The sequence below is a fragment of the Homarus americanus genome, unplaced genomic scaffold (genome assembly GCF_018991925.1).
Source record: "Homarus americanus isolate GMGI-L3 unplaced genomic scaffold, GMGI_Hamer_2.0 scaffold33500, whole genome shotgun sequence".
Taxonomy (NCBI): domain Eukaryota; kingdom Metazoa; phylum Arthropoda; class Malacostraca; order Decapoda; family Nephropidae; genus Homarus; species Homarus americanus.
In genome coordinates, this window is record NW_024725170.1 from 1 (window position 1) to 22,647 (window position 22,647).

Here is a 22,647-nt window from a genome sequence, read left to right on the forward strand (position 1 = left end):
TGTTGTGCTTCAATTTACGTATTTGCTACTTTATTGGTTAAGTTGATTGTTGACCTGATCATTGGTTCTAGGTATTTTGACAGTGTTTATTCAGCCTGGTGGTACAGTTTGTTGGTTGTGAGATGGTTGTTGGTTGTGGGATGTTGACCCATAATGGATGGTTTATTGGTTGTGGGATGGTTGTTGACCTGGTCCTTTTACTTACTATTCAGTTTATTGGGATGGTTATTGACCCTGATGCTACACTTTATTGGTTGTTGTGGGATAGTTATTTGTGTTGTTATTTACTGGTTGCCTGCAGTTTTGTGGTTATGGGATGGTTATTGACTGAATTGGTACGGTTTATTCGTTTGGATGGGTGCGGCCCTGGTCATAGCCGTCAGTACTAATGATTTACTATCCTTTACCGATCCTGTGGTGTGTCGGTGCTTGTTGTAGGTTAGGTCGTCACTAAAAAGTTGGGCGGCCTTTTGGTTGCTGTATGAATTCAGCGGCGCCATCGGCCTCGATACGCATTCTTGACGAGCTTGTTTGACTCATCTCGCTCTCCTTGATGTCCTGAAACTCGTACATCAAACTTCAGAAGGCCAGATCAGCGATGCGCAGGAACCTGGACCATTTTGTGCATGCCTCATGCAGAAAGAAAACATCATTTCGAAGAATAATGCATCAATAAATTGTTTACTATTGAATACCTGAAAGATGATCAATGAATCAATGATTGGTTTCCATCTACCAACAAACACTGAATACTGGGCTAGAAAATACGATTTGTGATATCAATTTTAAGCTCTTGACCATTTATTGCCAAATGTAACGCCCATTCCACATAATGTGATCAAGATGATGGTTGCCTTTTTCTCATATCAGTTTAATCTCATGGATATTATGATTTGTCATTTGGACACAAAATTAAACCTAAAAAAGCTCATATTCATGGACCATCTGGTAAGATATGTCTTTTTATGTAACCCATTTTGGGTGTTATTTTAGCTAGTGAGTATCTTTTAACCTCCTTTGAGGTTTACTAAACCACTCGTCAGTCTGCATCTTTTTATTGAATAAAGCCCTAATAGTACCTCAGTATTACCATGTGGAAGACTGTGATGTGCATTTTAATGATTCTCATAGCAAGCAATTCATTTTTCTTGAGGGTTGGGTGGGATAATTTTTAACAGCCACTTCAGCCTGTTCTTGGTAGGAGATCCTTGAAGGTGCCATATATACTTACTTAATTATGTAAATGGAATAAGGGCTGAGGTGAACCCTCAAATATAAATGGTTTGACTGAGTGCAGTCTTGATTCATACTTTAGTGTTTTGGGTCAAAATAAACACTTTATGACTCTGAGTTTTATTATGACAATAAACAGATACTAATGGTTCTTAGCAGTGACTGGTATTGTGAAGTTGTGGTATATTTTTTTTATATCTAAACCAATGTTAATGGATTTATAATTGTATAAATAATAATTATTAAGTGGGGTCTCAGACTCTCCTCAACTCCTCCTCCATGTAACATGAATGAGATTTATCTTAGTAATACTGCACATTGGTGAATGATGAATTCAGTGTTTGATGGGAATGTTAAGTGGCTTTTCTTCTCTTTAAGCTGTCAGAGTTTGACCACCATGTATCTTTTTGACAGTTAGTTAGACTGTCATATTTATTACATTAAACATGATACAGTTGTATTTCTTTACCGTACTTGTTGCCTGTTTACTATACCATTTGCCAGTTTTATCTAATTAACTCTTCATATTACAGTAACGTTCTCTGTTCATACAAAATATATTCCTGATAATAAATATGTTTACCATCATCTCTAAACTGTCTACCTATCTGTTCTCTTTCCTTTTATATTATTTGTATTTTTTTGAGTTCCTTTTATTTCAGAGCATTTCGGATTCAATAATATTTGATGATATTCTTCAGTTATATCCTTGTGTTTGTGTGAAATGTTAACTAGGTCCTCACTTCCTAGATTTATGTCTTTGTTTCTTTGTTTGTATCCCTTGCTGTTCCACTTCAAATTTCTCCATATCAGGGTCATCCTCTAGATTACATATTTATTCAAATCCGTTGTTTTGTGCGTCTGTCAATTATAATCATCACCCCGTACACAACTATATAATCCATCACCATCTTCTCCTCACCATCATTATCCATCATCTTCATCTTCATCTTCAGGCCTCTGGTATTAGTAATCGGTTATCGGTCATCAATCACTCTCATTATCATCAATATTAATTTAGTAGTCTATTCCACTACATACTGCTCATCATTCACCAGTCATTGAATTTAATTGCAGTCATCAATCATCACCCACACCAGATCCTTCATTATCAATAATACGTCGTTTTTGGTCATGGAACCAGAGCCTAACACACGGCCTCTATGTGTATATAACGCCGCACAGGCATCGTGTATGTAACCCTAGTGCCTATGTGAGGTGTGGCCAGCTGTGTGTGTGTGTGTGTGTGTGTGTGTGTGTGTGTGTGTGTGTGTGTGTGTGTGTGTGTGTGTGTGTGTGTGTGTGTGTGTGTGTGTGTGTATGTGTGTGTGTGTGTGTGTGTGTGTGTGTGTGTGTGTGTGTGTGTGTGTGTGTGTGTGTGTGTGTGTGTGTGTGTGTGTGTGTGTGTGTGTGTGTGTGTGTGTGTGTGTGTGTGTGTGTGTGTGTGTGTGTGTGTGTGTTGGCTGAATAAGGGTTTATTTCTGAGAAATCATGACCGATTGGTTTAACCGGAACTGACGTGGTGAAGTTATCGATAGCTCTTCTTGTTGGGTGTTAAGCACTCAGGAGCACAGGATCTCAATCTTAGATGTTCTTTTCCTCAGCAACAGTGTTGGCATGAAGTGGTAATTTAAATTCAGAATTACAGTCTCAGTGCCGGGTTAAAATTTTTAATGATTAGGCAACTTCAAATCTCTAACTCTTGAATAGTTAAGATTAAGTTCCCCTCCTCAGTTGAAGATCTTAATCTTAGGGAGTCTGTTGGTATTCTCTCGTTGTCTTTCTGTATGGTGGGAGAGAGGACCGCAATTATTATTGTGTGTGTGTGTGTGTGTGTGTGTGTGTGTGTGTGTTGTGTGTGTGTGTGTGTGTGTGTGTGTGTGTGTTCAACACATTATGTAAACACACTAGCCATACACAGATGTAAAAATATAAAACCCTTATGTTATTATTTTCATGAAACAGAAAACATAAACTCATTATTTTAATGTGAAGTGAGCATTATAAACTGTGTGTGTAGACACGTAGTGCCTCATTTCATTTACAAGTCTAAAACTGTTTTCAGCTTTTACCTGAAATATAAACGCTACTTTATCTCCGTGTACACAGAAATATATGACACAGAATATTTACTTTTGTAATACAGATAAACAGAAAAACAAGCTATACCTTCAATTTGCGTATCCCTACAGAATGGGGCGAAAAAACGTTTACTTCTTTGTATGTACAGACACAGACCTGGGCTTTATCTCATTTTAAACAATATAATATAATAGCGATTGTCTGTACAGAGTGATACAGACCATTTATATGCTGCTTTTATGCAGCATGAAGAGACTTTACTAGCTGTTTCCACTTTTGCCGTGCTGACAGACGTTCATAATTTTTACTGCTAAACAAATGTTTACTGGACATATTTTTAGTAAATAATACTCATTACCATACTGTAAACTCATGAGCTTATGCAAAAGCTTGCTGTGATTGAACCTGAAATTAAATACAGACTAATGAATCGATTAAAATTGAGGGGTGATATAGGAGCTTTAACGCGCCGGCGACGCGCATTGTACATTCAGGGAGAGATGGGCTGTAATGGGTGGGGCTGAGCAGGAAGTGTGGAGGAAGGGCAGGGAGTACATGGGAGATTTCTAGGAAGGACCAGGGAGGATGGGGAGTGATGAACCAGTGGCTGTATATTAATCTGAAGGATTTTCTGTGCGACGTTCATGTATTTATATCAAGGTAGGCGGATCCAGTGGAAGGAGGACGTGTGTGTGTGTGTGTGTGTGTGTGTGTGTGTGTGTGTGTGTGTGTGTGTGTGTGTGTGACAGATCCAAACACAGAGAGAAAAAAAGGACAATGGGTGTGGAGTGAGGAAAGGGAGAGGGAGGGAAGGAGGGAGATAGAGAATGGAAGGACTCTGGAAGGAAGAGATAAAGGATGGGGAGGTGTGGAGAGAGAGGGAGGAGGGAGAGATTATGTAAAAGAGTATGAGAATAAAAGAAAGAAGAAAAGGAAAGACAATGAATATGAAGAGGAAAGGAAAAAGGTATGATAAAAAATAAAGCAAGATAATATTTTAAATACTAGCTCCGCAAGAACCAAGAGACATTTTATAAAGATAATAATGAACAAATGCGTGAATGAAAGAGAGGATGTTGATAAGCCAACTGTCTCAGTGATACCCTCAGGAAACGGAAAGAAACCGATAAAAAAATAACTTTACAATTAGGAAAGAAAATTACTCTCGTTGTGTGTAAACTGGAAAGTTAAGATTAGGTGTTTTTGCGTGACCAAATAAAATGCTACCTCGGTATAATTTTTGCTTTCTGTTGATAGTGCCTTGGGTTGGGTTTCTGAAGCTGATTTCGTAATTTTACAGTGTCTTTTTGTTCTGATATCCGTTATTTGATACAATCTTCTTTCTAAAAGCTTCCATTGGAATGGTGTAGTATCTTTATTCTGAAGATGATTGGCAAATACAGTAACTTCACTCTAGATGCTGATTGGCTGGTTTATTAGATTCATTTGTGGGTTGAATTTCCATGAATTTCTTTAATTTTCTCTACTAACAGACCTAGAATGTTATTAGAATGTGTTGTGTGTTGAGATGTTGGATCATTGTCTTTAATTTACATATTCACTCCATCGTGTTGTTGTTTGGTTCCTGCATGAGGTGTGAAATTACTATAGTTCATATGTTATATGGAGGTGATTGACTAGTCCTAACATTCTTCCATTCCGGAACTGATTGGCTGATCTACTGTATTGTGTGGGCGTTGGTTGGCTGATCACTGTCAACATTAGTAGGGATCATTCTGGAAAGATGGATATTCCATTGGGTTGTCTAGATGTTGATGGTGTATTCCTCAGCATCCAAGTGTCTGCTTGTGTGTGTGTGTGTGTGTGTGTGTGCATGTGTGTTTGTTTATCTTCATTCTACCAGTTCTCAAAGAAAAAAGCCTCAATAAAAGTCTGTATTTGGAGAGGAAAAACAGTACCATCAGCCAATCAGAATCGGGATGAATGCCAAGCAAATCATCTGGGGCTTTACAGTTAGCCAATCAAATCTAAAATTAGTTGTAATAGATGCTCTAATTCAGGAAAAACGATACCATCAATAATCAGAATCAGGAGTGCGATCCCCAAATAGATCATCAGGAGGAAAAGCAGTACCATCAGCCAATCAGAGTCAGGGTTTATAGATGGTAGTACCGCGAGAGACCAGAATAATTTGCTGAGCAGCTTACCTACCCACGACGCCACAGGATTGAAGTCTCTGAACGGTGAGGAGAGAGAGACGAACGAGCAGATACATAGATGATATTCTAGGATGGGAAAGGAGAGAATGTTTTATGAGTTGATTCAAAGAGGTTCGTACTAAATCTTCTTCGTAATAGAAAATAGATTACACTAAACTGGTTCATGTAATATATTCAAAAAAAAGATCAAGGAAAATTACTAATTTCCACCAACCACATTGGGTAGCAAATGGAAAAAACTTAGAAAATTTTGCTTCTCATGATGATGATGTTTCCTTAGCCCACATCAAAGTATATAATTAATAATAATAAAGTCTGAAACAATGAAGAGTTATTTGTCAGGGAAAAAAAAGAGCATCATTAATGTATGTTCATCCTTTCCTCACGTAATTAGTCGCCATCACTATGATACCTCGGTGTTGGTACCGCACAATTAATATTACATTAGCGACTACTGGAAAGATCCTTCTTGTCAGCTCAGCATTCTTCTGAACGTATGTATTTTCTACCCCCCAGGTCAATATCTTCTTCAGCTCAGAAGCACATTTAGTCAGCTCTCTCTATTAATACGCCCATTCTGGAGGGAGAGGGTGAACCCAGACAACGTGGGGTCATCAAAATACCAAGATATAAGTATAATTTAATCGTAAGAAAAAGAATACAGCTTTTCTCTATTTTTTTCTTTCTAGTATGTAAATAAAATATGGAATATTTTCCTCTCGTCCCTCCCCTCACACTATGTATGTTTATGGCAATAATTAATATTCTTAATGATGGTAAATTTTCACTCACAGTTTATTTCTTCGTGTAGTTTTCAGTGCTATATATATATATATATATATATATATATTTTTATAAAACCTGGTTTTCAACATAAACAACGACCTCTACAACAAAGGGATCAATTCCTCAGCTTATCACCTACAGTAGATCTGAGGGACAATTCTTGCTGGTGGGGTCTGTTCAAATTATATATATATATATATATATATATATATATACTATATATATATATATATATATATATATATATATATATATACATATATATATATATATATAAATACATATATATACCCCCAAAAAACAACCCACACTATATATATCACATATATATATATATATATATATATATATATATATATATATATATATATATATATCTTCAAAATTATGTACAGTAGCTCATGTTATGTTCAATTACGTATCGTGGCTCCTGTGACTTTTATTAGCACGCGTCTACCTGCCTGCTTGCCTTCCTGTGTTATATAGCACACCTTACTTACCTGCCTGGATTGTACAGTCTCTGCCTGTGTGTGTGTTTGTTAGTGTTTGTGTACAGATACATATGCGTCTTTTACTACAACTATTTGTGGTTGTTCATTTGTGTGTTATTGTTGTGTTAATCGTACAGGATATATATAGGGTTTTTGTACAGTTGTTTGTGTGTGAATATTGAGACGAGAGAGCGTGTGTTAATGTACTTAAGACCAAAATATATGATCACTGCTTTCCATCGTATTCATATCTTCCCGTTATTCGTTTTCCTTTATTAATTACGGCCGTCAGCTGCCTTCCGTGTTTTATTCTCCAAGCCATTCATCGCGTTTTGTTTAAGTTTCCATTTCCCTCCGCAGCCAAGTGTATAAACAAAACGTAATCTTTCATCTCCCTCCTCCCCCTCCCCCCACACCTGTTGTGCCCCCCTCCCGAGTGTTGCAACCTCTAAACTTTCGCCCTTAATTTGGCAATATTATAATATCCCCTCTCCATCCCCCCTCCCCCCTCCAACCTCCCTTCCCCCTCCAACCCCCCTCCTTCCCCCTCAACCCCTCCCCCATTCATCGTTGCCAGGTGTGGTTCTGATTGGCCCCGCAACTTCTGACCTCACTAATAGGCCAATTCGTTTGTCTTGACCTTTTTATGGCAATTTCTTAGTCGTTCGGGAAATTGATAAAAAGCGCTCAAATATAACTTCTTTATTTGATTTTTGTGATATAGATGTTCATGTGACTTCATTACCCCATTTAAAGTATCCTCATGAATGTTTGTTTTTCTCTAATTTGAGTAAAACATGAAAACCAATTAATACTATGGTACTAGCTCCAACCTAATTAATGATGATGTGTGTTAAAGTAATTAGAAGGACAGTCTTTTAGCATGACACTGGCGACTAATTACCTTGATAGTAGGAACACGTTGTTTATAATGATGTTAATGACTAATTGCCTCATAGTAATTAGGAACAGTTTACAATGACACTGATGACTAAATACCTAAGGGGAGGAATCAGGTGTTTGCAGTGACCATCACACACACACACACACACACACACAAAACAACCACAACAGCAGGAGGAGGGTCAGTTAACTCCAGCAGCACATCCTGAAGGCTGGGCCTGAGATTACAGCAAAATATGAGCGGCGAGAAGAACCTTCCCAGAGTGGCAAATAGTGTTATCTTTCAAAAACTTCCGGCCAGTTTCTCTTAACGACACGGTAACTTCTTCTCGTCATCCATCATCACAATTTGTAGGTCATATATATTTCTTCTTTAGAGGTGTGGGGGGAAGGTGAAGGTGAGGAGAGAGGGAGAGGAGAGGGGGAGGTAATACAACATGTGTCCGTGCTGGGTTTCGGTCCGTTGTTTATACGTGTGTGATGGATTGGGTGGTTTGTTGCTAACAGTGTTCGTGTTGGATTTGTTGTAATTTTTTGTTGTGTATGCTGTATGTGGTACGTTACGAATGGAAAATAATGCACCATATGAGCGTAATATGTTGCTTGTAGGTTTATACTTATGAACAAAATCTGTACGCAGAATTGTATTTAGATGTTGGTGTAGAGAGAGTTGAATTTTTTGTTACAAGGAGTTTGTCCGTTTTCCTGATCGTCGCTCCTGTCCGTAGGTTCCGACCTTAGTTCCCGTCCGTACACGTGACTCCTTTATGGATTGTCTTAGTCAGCAGAATTCTAAAGAAAACACCGTCACTGATACATTTCTATTATACAATGTCCCGGGAAAATAAATATACACACTGCCTTTATTATTTACGTGAATGTTTGTATGACAACAGCAACATTGTCCTCACTTGCAGGAGACCTCACACATCAACAATAAGGACAATGTTGCTTTTGTAATATACACTAATATCAGTAAGGGCAGTGTGTATTTCTGAGACACCCTGTGTGTATTTATCACGTACACAGTCCTTTTATTTATTTTTTTCTGACCACTTATTGGGGAGAGGAGAGGGCTCACCGTGACGCCAGGCTCCATTATCAGTGGTGCAAATTCAGCCTAATGATTGATAGAGGATTGATAAATGATATTATTTTTGGTCTTGTTTTTCAGTTAGTTCAGTGTCCTCTCATGACTAATTGGCAATATTTATTACTACGATATAGTTGTTTTCCTGTGAATATTTCTTTCAAGGCATTGGAGATGAATTTCCATCAAACATGTAACTGAGACGGAGGAAGGAAGGAGGGTTAAATGTGAAGAATGGAGAAGGTGAGAAGGGGGGAAAGGAGGGCAGCGTGTGGGAGGTATGGAGAGAAGAAAAGGAGGGAGAAGGTGTGGGTGCGAGCAGAGGCAGTAGGCTGAGGTAGAGGAGGAGACCATCTCAACTCGTCCCAGGGCACATTGGGATGCAGAGTAGCGCTAACCTACCTGCATATGCACGAGTACCTGCTGCCCCAACCATATCTTCATGAACGTCATTTTGCTAAACTCCTCTCGTATGCAGATGTTTTATGGTCGTCCGTGAGGCGAATTTGGGGGTGTATGGTGTGGTACTGGACCTCTCTCTCTCTCATATCTACACACAGGGACCTGAACCCTTAACAGAACCTTAGTGACCACCACTCAGCCAACCAGTCACCACCACACACCTAGCAGCCAGTTTGTGGTTCTCTTCATTCTTACTTTAGTCTAAATCATGGGTTTGAATCCCCCTCAACTACGAATCACAAACCACCATCAAACCTTAATGCATTATTTTGAGGTGTTTTCCTTGAGCACCCAGTTGTCAATCACTGTCAGGCCAGAGTGATGATATTAAATGACCTCTGTAATTTATGCCCCGTGGAGGTGTCGTGGAGGAAGCACTTTGAGACGCCACTGACTTCGAGTTAACTTCAACCTGAGACCGGAAAAATTTTACGATGTCACTTTTATTGTTGGTATTGTTGTTTAATAATGAGTTTACTATTAACTGTGTCATCTTTTTGGTGTTGCTGTTCCCGTTTAAAGGTGGTGCTTGTAATAATAGTAGTAATAATAGTATAAAGATATAATAATTGTAGTTCCAGCTTATCTTTTAATGCGTCAGTAAAGACCAATCGTCATGTGAGGTTGATAACGATTCAATTTATTGCCCATAACACATAGGCACTAAATTAAACCTCTGTATATCAGGTTTTGCTAGTTTTACTGTAGTGTGTGTGTGTGTGTGTGTGTGTGTGTGTGTGTGTGTGTGTGTGTGTGATTCGAATACTGTGTAAGAGAGAGACATAGATGAACGTGTTTTGTGGTGATAGGTCATAGGTAGTCACGTATAGACCTCAGTATAAATTTAATTAATAGTGTGTGATGATTTGGGTCTTAAATGATGTGAGTATAAGGGTTTGTATTTTAGTAATAAACAAGGATCGGCCCTTCTGCCTCGGTTAAAGTTTGAACACTTGCTTGCATAGTGCGAATGAGGTGCGCCAAGAAAGTAGACTTGCACCGTTTTCCAGTGTAAATAAAATGGTTAATTAATGCCTTCCTAAAGAAACCATCGACATGGGACCAGGTTTGTTCCACTCTACAATTTTTTTGCGATTTTTTCACCAAGTTTGATGAAAAACGATTGTGCCGTTTCGGCTGCCCAGAACAGACACACAGACAGACACATGGCTATTCCTATAGTATATTAGATACTGTAGTAATTTGACGTCTTCGTGGTATACATTGTATATGTAATTATAAACTGATAACTGTAATGGCTCGTATATCAAAATAAATGTATATAACGTAGATATTTGTTATTAAGACCAAATAAGGGGCTGAAAAAATATAAATGTGAATAGATTCATAAAAGTAGTGCTTTAAATTTTTAGAAACTGTTTGAGGAATATTACAATAGCATTTGTCTAAAGTCATTATTTTGTATATTTGTCATGTGTAAGACTTGGTCCTTATGAGTGGGACGGACTGTACCCTAGCATGTTGTTATACAGTGACGGGAGTAAAATACACACTGGTACAATTTGCAGTCACAGCAAGACACGTTAATGCACTTCTTCCATTATTAAATTCGTCAACATTCATCATAATTTTGTTGGACATATATACCGCTTTTGTCTAAATGTTCAGTATTTACTCCAGTATATTTAACGTGACACAAGCAGTTGAGGCCCAGGACACACACACACACACACACACACACACACACACCTTCGTCAAGTTGAAACACAAGTAATGTTCACAAGCAACATGATGGTCGTGTGGGTGGAAGTGTCGCCTGATGATTGTAGTGTCTCTGTCGGATGTTGTGTTGCTGTTATAATGCCTTACAGTCGCTCCCCGTTATTCGAATATGTGAACCGATCGATAACGGGGTCCTACGTGTACTGCATTTCAACAACTCAGGTATTTAAGGGCGTATTCTAGTCATTAACAATTAGGATATAAAAGAGATGGATGTGTTGACTCACTTGATTATCTACTTTAAGGAGGAAAGTACACACTTTATCATGAGTTATACACAGTAGTTGACAAAGGAAATCAACTAATACTTCACTCCCTCACCACCCTCACCCCCCCCCTCTTCACCTGTCTCTTCTCTTCACCCCCCATCCTCACCCCCTAATCTCCCTCACCACCACCTTGACCTTTAGGGGAGAACCTCTTTTTATATTTCCAAAAGGTCAACAACAAACAAACTAATCCAACCTTTTTTTTTGTTTTATTGATTTCCTTAGTTTAGTTTATATTACAATTATTATGTTTTTCAACCTATGCTTCATGTCATCACTTTGGGCAGATACTCGGTGAAGATTGAACGCTGTATATGGCAGAAGTGAAGTGTCGATCTCGGATAAACCTGTCTTGAGATAATGATTACTTTTGAGAATATTAGAAACTCGCTTTGAGATAATATTTAAGGAGACTATGAGAAACTTGCCTTGAGATAATGAAGGAGAACAAGAGAGACCAGGAATGAGATAGTGTTTCCTGCTGTTGATTCTTCACTCGTAAGCTCCATTATTCTACTTCTATATCCTCTGCCAGACTTACCCTCGTGAAGAAAAAAACTGCAAGATAAACGTTTTGGCTGAAAGCAACTACTCGAAGTACCTAAGAAAACTTGAAGGCGAGTATGTTCTTGGAGTTTGGAGGGATGGAGGGAGTCAAGCATTTGGGTGGAGTTTGGAGTGATGAAGGGAGTCAAGCATGTTATGGGAGTTTGTGGTGATGGAGGAAGTCGATCATTTTATGGGAGTAAGGAGTGATGGAGGGAGTCGATCATTTTCATGGAGGTTGGAGTGATGGAGGAAGTCAAGTATTTTCATGGAGGCTGGAGTGATGGCGGGAGTGTTTTTACCCCGGGAGTACCTTGTCGTAACTACTTATAAGCTCAACTTCGGACAGATGAGGTCGTTAGTGCTATATTTTTTATATATTTTTTTTTACAACAGCGGGATCTGGGCGTTCATTGGTCAGCCGTTCACCTTTTTCACTTAATTTTTCTAAATACTTCGCCGTTTATTTTTATTTTATATAATTTTTTTAAGTTTATATAAAGTCGTGTATTCAAGTATCTATATGTGTGTGCTTCTGTATGTGAAAGTACATACCTACATATATACCAACATACGTACATACTGTGCATACATACATACATACGTACATACATACATAAATACATTGGCCTACATACATACATACATACATTGGTCTACATACATACATTATACAACAACAGCTGGTTAGGTGGTTGGCTATACACTGGTGATACAAGCCACACCTGTTGTATAAATATTACTCTCATTACCTGTTGTATTTTACACTTGGCGCTTAATTAATTAAAAGTTTACGAGCTGGTAGAGGGTCCCTAACACCCCCCTCTCCCGAGTTACTTTACGGCCCAGGGTCTGTTATATCGACTTCTTCATTAACTACCTTCCCCTGTTTACTGCTTTATCAAGTTTTCCCATTCTCTCCACATTTTATCTTCCATTCCTCTCCTCTCCCTCCTTTCCCCTCCCTCTCCCTCCTTTCCCCTCCCTCTCCCTCCTTTTCCCTTTTCCTTCGCCCTCACCCTCCGGCCTTCTCCTTCTCCCTACACTCTTTCCCTCTCTTCACCACACACTTACCTCTCGACCCTCTCTCCACCACACCTTCCCGTCCCACCACCCTATCCCTCCCTCACCTTCTCCCTCCCTCACCCCATCCCTCTCTCACCCCCGACCCCCATCACCCTATCCCTTCCTCACCCCCTGACCCTCCCTCTCCTCCACCACACCCTCCTCTTCCTTCCATCCCTCTCACCACCACACCTTTTCAATACCCTCCCTTAATCCCCAACTCTCCCTCCACCTCCTTCCACTCTCCTTCCACCACACACCTCCTTCCTTCCACTAAACCTTCCATCATCCTCCCCTCCCTCCCTCCCCTCCCTCCTCTCCCTCCCTCCCTCCCTCCCTCCCTCTCTCCCTCACCCTCCCCTCTCCAAGTTTTAGAGCATATACCATCTCCATTTTAGAAAGTTCCTCACAATAGCTTATTAAAAGTTTTCCTATCTATTTGAAACTCCATCCCGGCGCCCATCTCACAACAAAATACTCTCCTGGTCCAGTCATTAAATGGGCCTCACCTGGGATGGCTTTCATTGTCTCTCCTTTTATGACTTTACTTTGAATATATATGAAGTGCGTGGTGAAGTGTGTGGTGAAGTGTGTGGTGAAGTGTGTGTGTGTGTGTGTGTGTGTGTGTGTGTGTGTGTGTGTGTGTGTGTGACGTGGTAAAGTGTGCGTGATGTGAAGTGCGCGTGACGTGGTGAAGGGCGAGGGAAAGGTTGAAAGGGTAAAGGGCAAGCGACGTGATGAAGGGCTACATGTTCATTGGAATGACCCTTCCTTTTTTCCCACCCCCTTCTCACCTTCCTTCCTCCTCTCCTGTCCATTCTTTTCCTTCTTTCCTCTCTTCCAATTTCTCTTCTACCATTCCTTTCTCCCATGTTATCCACTTTTCCAACCTCTCTCTCTCTCTCTCTCTCTCTCTCTCTCTCTCTCTCTCAACATTAATGATATATTCCACTTGCAGTTGACGATTCTTTTCCCGAAGTTAGAAATACAGACGGTCTTCCATATCTTCTTGATCCTCCTCAAATTCATTATTTTTTTTAGAACCATGGCTTTATTTTCCTCACCCACCCCTCTCCCTTCTCACTCCCCTCACCACCCCTCACCATTCCCCCCCCTCTCACCACCTCCATCTCACCACCTCATCCTGGCCCCTGTTCGATAATTTAGTCTCTACCGACCTACTTGATCACTTCAATTATCGGAAAATCTTTTATGAAAGTTTCCCTATTAGTGTTTTTAAGTGTGAAAAGTAGGGCTGGCTTCCATATATCTCCGCCGCGACAATTAAAGTGATCCCCTGGGTTTAATTTGCCGTTTAGAGAGTGCCTGGTGAGGTATTGAGAGAGAGAGAGAGAGAGAGAGAGAGAGAGAGAGAGAGAGGGTAAATAAAAATGATTGTGTCACTAAGGTTAAAAAAAAATGGTCATCACGTTCGGGAGGAAAATGCTTGTGCCAGCGAAGACTGAAGGGAAGAAAACTGTAAAGGTGCTAGAACTGTATTTCGGTGATTCGTGTCTTTATTGGTAAGAAAAAAATGGACGGCCGAAAAGTTTAGACAGTTCCATCAGAAAGTCGTTATTTTTTTCCCCCTATGAATTCTTTGCTTATTTCAGAAAACCTGTCTATTTTATGTTTTTTTCCTCTCTTTATGGACCACTAATTTTCCTCTGGTCCTCGTATTAATCAAACCCGTATTTAGCTGTTTGTGTCCCATTCACAGCCTTTATTTATTACGCCTTTACCTATTTTTTGGTTGGTCATTTCCTTTTTCAGCTAGTCGAGAGGCAATTCCAAATGATTTAGAATCTTTGTCATCGTATTATTTATATTCTTGAGACCCAAAGACCTTTTTCGTTTGTTTATGAATGGGTTTTGTACCGTGTATATGGCCTCTTAGATCAGGCAAAGAACTGCTGGTAATAAATTTACAATGTATTTTCATTCACAGAACTGTATATAACGGCTCTAAATTGCCAATAAATTGTCAACGTTCACATCACAACAGGTCCTGCTCGTGTGAGTAAGCCTGTATCGTTTTCATTAGTCCCAGAACTTTGCTAATCAGATTTAACGCAGCTGCGTACAGAGAAGCCAACACACCTCTGGCGACCTGCAACACCCTGCACGTCCTTCCACACCTTGAACCTGTGTCGTCGTCACCTAACACATCTTAGTACCATTACAGTGAACATTCGCCTCCCTCACTTGACTCTTTCAAGATCTTTGTATATTTAATGAGGACAAATATTAGTTTTGGGTTAGTTTCTGGAGCAATATATGCGCGTGGTATAAGATCTTAGTTATTGAATAGCAGATATTCATGTATATATTGTAAATAGCGACTGCAACCCTCTCTTCTCTCTCTCTCTGAACTATCATCTCCACACTTTCCCCTTCTCTAACTCGCACACCTTTTTATCTTCCCAATCGAGAACTCTCACCCCCTCCTTGCCTTCCTCTCTTATGTAAACACTCCTCTCCCCCTCTACTTGCCCACCCGTAAATTATTTTCGTACCGATCTGAAAAGTCCCGCTTCTCTTGCCTTCTCTCCTACCTGTAAGTCCCCCCCCTCCCTCCCTCAACCCCCCTCCCTGTAAACTCCGTATTTCTCTCTCTGAGTCCCCCCCTCCCCTTTAAATATTCTTTCTCCCCTCCCCCCATCCACAGACTTTTCTCTTCCTCCTTTCCCTCCCCAGAAACACTCTTAATCTCTCTCTTTCTCCCTTTCCTATAATTTTTTCTCCCCCTCCCCTTAAAGTCTTTCAATTTCCCCACTTCTCCCCCGACACTCTTGTTTCTCCGTAAATGTAGTTCTCTGCATGAGGTGACTTCTCCCACTAACCAAGTCCCCCCCCCTTCAATTTTATTCCTATACCTTGCAAACTTCCTCCTATTCTTCCCCGTAGTCTTTCATAACTTCCGCAAACTTCCTCCCTTTCCACCCATAAGCTTCCTCCTTTTCACACATAAACTCAATCCCTTTCAACATGTAGACTCCTTCCATGAACTCTACCCCCCCTACCCCCCCCTTCATGCCACCACCTCCCTCCTTCATTCATCACCTCCAGTCCTTCACCACCTCCCATCCTTCCTTCACCACTAACCCCGTTCTTCCTTCACCACCTCCCATCCTTCCTTCACCACTAACCCCCTTCTTCCTTCACCATCTCCCATCCTTCCATCTCCACCTTCACCACCAACCTTGACGGTAATCCCCTACCCCCTTCTGCCTCTCCTCCGTGTCCCCCTTTACTTTCCTCCAACAAGTTTTTCCAAGTTGGAGATACTTCGTCATCATCAACGCCGGGGTCAGTGTTCTTCGTCCGGTCTATGATTTTATTTTTTACTCCTGTTGTTTTTAGCTTCGAGGATCATGTTAACACTATGACCTCTTTAGCTTCGAGATCCCTGTTAATATGTGACCTCTTTACCTTCGAGATCCCTGTTAATATGTGACCTCTTTACCTTCGAGATCCCTGTTAACATGTGACGTCTTTAACTTCGAAATCCCTGTTAACATGAGACCTCCTTAGCTTCGAGATACCTGTGTGACCTCTTTACAGATCCCTGTTAATATGTGACCTCTTTCCCTGTTAACATGTGACGTCTTTAACTTCGAAATCCCTGTTAACATGAGACCTCCTTAGCTTCGAGATACCTGTTAACATGTGACATTAAATTTGACCTTTTGCCCTGATATATCCCCCACGTCACCGATGGAGAGCGTAGTGGGTGGTTGGGGGGAGGGAGGCTAAAACAGGAAGAAGGTATACATATATATATTTTTTTTCTACTGCACTTCTTCAACTTGTGCAACGCTTTACCCCGTGTATGTCGTGAGTACCCGTGTGCCCCTGCTCGCCCATGTCCACTGCCCACCCACCCACTGGCCCACCCATCTTCTCGCCCACCCATCTTCGCCCACCCATCTTCTGCCCACCCACCTGCTCACCCACCTGCCCACCTGCTCGCCCACCCACCTGCCCACCCATCTTCTCGCCCCACCCATCGCTCCACCCATGCTCGCCCACCCACCTGCTCGCCTACCCACCCATCTGCTCACCTACTCATCTATGTGCCCGTCCACCTGTTCCTGTGCTTATGAGGATTTGACGGGTTAAGGGAATATCGGGATATTATAATTGATACGTCACTTGGTACAAATGGTGTATATTAACTGGTGATGTCAGCGTGTTGAGAGAGAGAGAGAGAGAGAGAGAGAGAGAGAGAGAGAGAGAGAGAGAGAGAGAGTCTCGGTAGGAACTAAGAGTAGTCTCCCAGTGGGGTACTGCTGGGTACTTCTCAAACTGCTGCTCTGCCAATTTTAAATTCTGTCTTGTCGGTTCCTCTTGTTGCAGGTATCCTCCTCGTGTCCTTGTTATGAGAAATAAATACTTGTTCTTGTCTTATTTCTGTTTCAGGATGACTTATCAGAGTAATTAAATCCTTATTATATCCATCAGGTCAACCACCATCACCCCCCCCCCACCAGCATCTCATTCATCACCACAACCACCACCACTAACAACACCACCACCAACACTTAGCAACATCAACACCACCACCACCAGCACTTACCAACATCAACACCACCACCAGCACTTACCAACATCAACACCACCACCAGCACTTACCAACATCAACACCACCACCACCAGCACTTACCAACATCAACACCACCACCAGCACTACCAACATCAACCCCAGGATCTCACTCACCACCTCTTGACTCATCACCTGCTTCTTTCGTGTTTACTTGTCTCATGGGGGAAGTTTTCACGTATTGTGCAGAGTTTACCGCCAGACAGTACTGTCTCCCTCTCGCTGACACACTGCCATGATTTAAATTTAATTAAGATGAAGAAGTAGTGAAGGGTTGTACTGTCTGAACACTAAGGTACTTGAGTTGTTGGCGTGTGTGTGTGTGTGTGTGTGTGTGTGCGCGCGAAAGAGAGAATTCTGGATTTGATTTTTTATTTCCCGTATGTGTAAGGAAATATAAAAGACTATACCTTTTTATTTGTGTGTATAAGAAGTGCGTTTTCTTTCTTATTTAAGACTAAATAATCTTTAAAATTCGTTTGTTTGTATTTTTTAATTATGAAGAATAAAATAGTTTGGTGAGGTAACTAAGTGGTGTTGAGCAGTCAGGCCTGCCACCACCTCACCTGCAGGTTCATCTTCCTGCCAAAATGCTGAGTCCTCACTGGTAAACTTTCCCCGGGTGAAGTTGTTGGGTCTCGCCAGCGCTGAAAAACTTGTCCAAATTTCATTTATTTGTGTCGTCAACTTGTGTGGCGGCGCGGCCGTGTGTCAATTAGCTCCGGGTTTGGCTGTCATTTTTGTCGCTTCTACTTTGACCACTTCAGACGACTGCTGACTCCATCACCACTCCTCTTTATATATATATATATATATATATATATATATATATATATATATATATATATATATATATATATATATATATATATATATATATATATATATATATATATAATCTTGGTTGAAGCAACTCAAACTACCTTCATTGTTCCGAACAACTCGTTGCAGAGTAGTTTTTCTATACGTGTGACTAATTTTAGAAACGCCTCCAAATCGTGCTGAAAAATCTCCATTATATGACAACTATTTTATGCAATATGTGTGTGTGAGGAAGAGATGTTGTCAAGGTCTACTGGAGGGTGAGCAGCCTTGCAGTGTTTGTCACACACACACACACACACACACACACACACACACACACACTACTACTACTACTTTACTGTCACTTGGAATCGAGTATGACGATCATCCAGCTATGATACAATGATATGAGTTATGAAGGATGTCACCTTCGTTGGTGAGCTCTGAGGTGACTAAAGAGGCCGATACGGGACCGGCAGTGCTGTTCACAGATGTTGCACGTGTGGAGGGCTACATCTAGTGCGGGGAGGGCAGCTGCAGCGTCTTTCCAGTGTTGGCGCTTGTCTGCCTCGGTATGCACTCGGGCTAACTCGAAAGTATTGACACTTTCTTGTGTGGTGCTCCTCCAAGCGTTACGGTGTGGAGTAATCGTCTCTCAGGTGAGGGGGTCGATTTGGCACTTTTTCAGGTTTGTTTTAAGACTATCCTTATACGTTTTCAGTTGCCCACGAGCGCTACGTCTATTATTCGTTATATGTGTAAGGTAGCTGCTTTGGCAGTCCACTGTCGTCCATGCGGGTAACATGGCCAGTCCGGCGTAATTGTTAATGGGTAATGGTAGCCTCGATGCTCCTACAGTTGGTGTCAGCGAGAATACTGTCATTTGTTCTCTTGTCTTCCCAACGAATACGAAGGATGGAACGTAGACTAGACACCCACCCACACACACACCCACACACACACACACACACACACACACACACACACTCACTCTTACACTTCCCCCTCGTTGCTGTGTATAGTCAAGACTGTTGATATTGATTCCCTTGTATTATTGTATTTTCTAAATAAATGTTTGTCAGGTTCTGGAAGATGTATCGTGTGTGTCATTGTGGTATTGGGCGAGGCTCTGAGTACTGAAACGCTGTGGGAAGACTGCTTGGGAGAGTCAGACGAAACACCCCAAGTGTCGTATATATTGAGAGAGCGCTAGAACCAAGTAATGAGGGGGACTGAATGAGAAAAAATATTAATACAGCGAGAAGTAGTTAAGTTTATATACTATTTACCTCGCTTTATACGAGAAATTTAGAAGCAGTCGTTATGTAGTGAGAAATTAAATAAAAATATAAAGATTAGTTTTTATGTTATTGAAATGATTAAGTGTTTATTATCCGCGATGGGAAGTGGTTTGAAGTTCTTTGTTCATAATTTATGTATGCGACAATTTCCTTGTATGACTCGTCAGTTTTCTTAATTTATTTCACGGGGACATTTGTATCTTCCTCTGAGTAAATTTCATCTCTTGAATTGTTCGTTTCTGCATTATTCACCAGTGATTTTCATCTCTTCGTCCTATCCAAACTCACCTCAAAAAAATCATAGATCCAATGGCGATATAGTGTTGGTGGAGGTAAGGGGCAGAGGTAGAAAGTTTGCGAGTGAGGGAGAGAGGGTGGGGGAAAGGGAAGGGCTAACTGTGGGCTGGCGGCTGCGTCGCTGTCACACAAGAAAATTCACTTTACGTTAGCGGTTTCCCAGGAACCCGGGTGGAGTCCTCTGGAATTTAAACTCCGTCCTAGAGCTGGCGTCGCATTTATCCCCTGAAACGTCATTACCTAACAAATTGGTTTTACTCTGGTCCAGTGTTCTTGTATTTATTTACTCTTGTTTTATAGGTCCCAGTGTCCCGTGATATTGATCTTTGTGCTGTTGTCGTAGTTGTTTCCAAGCTATAAAATGTTATTACAAAGAGGATGACATTACGTAGTTAGGGATCCGGGTCTGTGTTGATCTTTTCTTGTTATTGTTGTGGTAAGTTTGACGATTATTGTGATAAGTTACCATGTTTGTAGTGGTTGAATTACAGTATAGTGTCTCGTCCTCCTTCTTCCAGTCTCTTCTTAGTTTTCCTGCTCCATCCTGCTATTTTTCTTCTCCTCCTTCCTACTAGTTCATTTCTTCGTCCTTCTAGTTCTCTTGTTTCTCTTATTTATTCCCCTCCTAGTTCTTTATCTTCCTAGTCTTCCTCTTAGTCCAACTCTTCCTCCTAGTCCAACTCTCCAATCCTCTACCTGCTCTTCCTAGTTCTCTTTTACCTCTTAATCTTCCTCCATTTCCTCCTCCTCTTCCTTATCTTTCTTCATCTCCTCCTCCTAATCTTTCACCGTTTTCCTCTTTCAAAGTTTCATTCGCTTGCTGCTCCTCCAAATCTTCCTTCGTTTCCGCCTCCTCCCTCTTCTCCTCCTAATCTTCCTCCATCTCCTCCTCCTCCATTTAACCATTCCTGCTGTGCGCTACTTTTATAGCGTCACTTGATCTGTGTTGACGTTCTTTCCTCACACTCTTACCTGTGGTGTAAATGTAGATATTTGACATGAGGCTTCTCACCTTACCTTACGTCTACCCTCACCTCACCTCACCTCACCTCACCTCACCTTAGGGTCTAATATTTTTTGGTTTGTCTCAATATGTAATAAAGTAAGCTGAAAGATGGTGTCACAGATATGTCAGTGAGCTTCGGGTTAGCTTAGAATTTAGCTCTTATTGATTTTGAGATGAGTTTAACTGCTAGGTAATGTCAGCTATGTTATTTGTTAGCATAGAATTAGCTTATAATTAGCCTCGATTTAGCTTTTCTTATTTTTGAGGTGTGGATTTAGTGTCAGCTATATAATATTTAGTTTAAAGTTAGATTAAACATAAGTTTTACTAGTTTATGAGGAATGAGTTTAGCTTAGAAGTTAGCTTGGAGTTAGCCTGGAGTTAGCTTTTACTAGCTTTGAGGTGTGAGGTTATGTGACAATGTTTCCCTGAGTGGTGTGGGTCGACTCTCTGGGCGCTCGTACAATTACTTCACGGTGATGTAAATCCCTCACGTTCCTTGAGGAGCTGTACCCCGGCTAGATTTTCACTGAAGCGAGAGAGGAGAAAGGAGGTAGGAAGAGGAGGAAGGAAGAAGAGGAAGGCATAGGAGGAGAAGGAAAGAAGAGGAGGGGGTGGAAAGATGAGGGGGAGGCAGGGAGAGGAGAGAGGAGGAAGGAAGGGGAGGAGGAGGAGGCAGGAAAAGGAGGAGGGAGAAAGGCAAAAGAAAAAGGGGAAAGAAAAGAAGGAATGTCAGGAGGTAGATGTTGGTCTACCTTTAAATATAACAATATATTTATCCTACACGATATAGCGGGTATTGTATTTCTGTGTTTTACGTCCGTCCGTGCGTGTGCGTTTGCCTGTCCGTCTTTCCGTCAGTCAGTCAGTCAGTCAGTCATATCAATTTTATATATGTATTTTGCTGTGACCCAGACCGTTCCATGTCACGTCTTCAAAATACCACCTCTGGCGGGTCAGACGTAAGCTTATTTTGACCTGATAGATGAGCATTTATTTTCTACTTTATCTAGTATGCTCATGTGCGTGTGTGTGTGCTATTACTGTGGGAGTTATGGCTTGACACAAAACACTATTGTTTGGAATGTAAAGAGGGAGAGGAGGGATGGATAGGAAGGAGAGGTGGTGGTGGTGGTAGTGGGTGGGCGAGTGTGGTGGTGGTGGGTGGGCGAGAGTGGTGGTGGTGGTGGGTGAGTGTGGTGGTAGTGGGTGGGCAGGTGTGGTGGTGGTGGTGGGCAGGTGTGGTGGTGGTGGGTGGGTGTGGTGGTGGTGGGTGGGTGTGGTGGTGGTGGTGGGTGTGGTGGTGGTGGGTGGTGGGTGTGGTGGTGGTGGGTGGGCGAGTGTGGTGGTAGTGGGTGGGTGAGTGTGGTGGTAGTGGGTGGGCGAGTGTGGTGGTGGTGAGTGGGCGAGTGTGGTGGTAGTGGGTGGGCGAGTGTGGTGCCGGTGGCTGGAGGGACACACACGCCCAGCCAAGCCGTGCAACAATAGATATTTGAATATCGGATATTGACGTGCCTTCTTTAAAAGTTGGGATATTATTATTTCAGGCGTCGTCGGTACAGCCGGGAACTTTTTAAAAGAGTCGCCGTCTCGCAGGGGAAATTATTCTCTGTTTTTCCCTGGCCTTGGTTGAGACCACCTGCTGTTGTCTCCCCACACCTCCCTCCCTACTTCCTTCCTGGGATTAATATATGCCCGTCTCTACTCCTACTTACAGTGCCCCCAAAAGTATCGTTACCTATGGGGTCGAAGTGGTTATGTGAGTAGTATAAGTCCATTATTTTCG